The sequence below is a fragment of the Amphimedon queenslandica genome, unplaced genomic scaffold (genome assembly GCF_000090795.2).
Source record: "Amphimedon queenslandica unplaced genomic scaffold, v1.1 AMPQUscaffold_12866, whole genome shotgun sequence".
Classification (NCBI taxonomy): domain Eukaryota; kingdom Metazoa; phylum Porifera; class Demospongiae; order Haplosclerida; family Niphatidae; genus Amphimedon; species Amphimedon queenslandica.
In genome coordinates this window covers 46,094-47,669 of record NW_003546898.1, presented here as the reverse complement: position 1 = coordinate 47,669, position 1,576 = coordinate 46,094, and positions in this window count along the sequence as shown.

Sequence of the window (1,576 nt, the reverse complement as noted above, 5' to 3'; positions counted from 1 at the left end):
TCCCAGCTATTTAAGATGGTGAGTTCTAGCCTAGAAAATACTGAGCTACACCACTTGCATATGGACATCAAATCTTTTCAGGAAATGGAGGTCAAAGAAGATTCTATAAAAGAGCAAGGTTTTAGAGGAACAAAATATATTGACAAAGAAAGTAGTGGCAGTGGCAGTGAAAAATGAGTAGCTGCTAGTCTTGATTTCTTTAAAGTAGGATGCATGCTTGTTAAACATTATCTTTGCATCTTCAATTTCATTATTATCTTCATGGCACACTTAAAATAATCACCAACAAATATACAAAATTATGTCTTGAACTTGAAAAAAGTCAATAGTGGTAAACACAGTTTGGTGAGTTTAAACTGTTAAATTTACAGGTTTAGGAGATAATGACCAGTAATGAACAATAGAGTTAAACAACAATAATTCTTGAAACTAGAGAAGAAATAGAAGTAGCATTCGCATCATTCCTTTGCACTTTGGTCAAGGGCCACAAAAGTGAATTTAAAAACAAGACAAGATAAAGCACAAATATAAGACTAAAACCAGGAGACAACACGTGGCTTTGTAGTGCCATGTATACAAAGGAAAGTACCACCTCATCAGTGTCGCCAGGTGATACTAGTTGTAAATATACATGTAGAGGTAAGTGCAGCATAAGTGGTTTTTTCGAGAGATTTAATATTTCGCAAAATCTACTAAAATTCCAATTTGCGAATTTTAATTTCACAAATTCCACCATTTGTGCCATTTGGTGCCGCATTAAATTTATTTTCATGGATTTTATTTTCGTGAATCAGGAAGGAATCCGCAAAATTTGCAACTCTAATAAAACCATTAATACAGTAATATATATTTTATTGATAAGGTACATTCTATAATATGTTACAATACATGCAATGGTAAGTAATGTACATTTAATTGATAATGTACTGTACTACATGTAGAAAAGTGCATGTACATATACAATGAACAATATACATGTACAATGTATAGCAATGTACATGTACAGTACTAAAGTACAGAGACTCATGCGCATGCTCAGCTTGCTCATGTTTAGTTCATGCATGCTCCTAGTAATAAAGATGTAGAGGCTTCAATATAGATGATAGCAAGAAACTCTTCTGTCTTCACTGTCTTAATTCAAAAAAATGGCATTACAAACAGTAACCAAAAAGTTAGGCACCTGCTCTTTAGTGTAATTTGAGGATGAGGGCACAGCATTGACGGCAATTGTGAGAAGGTGGATTATCAGCTGAAAACAGTTACCTGTACTGTTGATAACATGAAGTATCAATGTACCATACTTTATGAAACATCAGCAGTTGAAAAGGAGAAGTACAAGCAAGTATTGGTTTAGGAGACAACAGAAGTGAGTACTGGTTTTGAGATGATAGTGACTGCTGTTGAACAGGAGAAACTACTGGTTTAAAAGATAGTGACTGTTGTTGAACTGTAATTGAAATACATGAGACTCACTGGGAATCTTGATTCAAAAGAACAATTAAGTTTTAAATGATTGATAATGCTGACAATGGTGACTCTGCAGAACAAACCACAAGCTTTATCACTACTGAAAGGT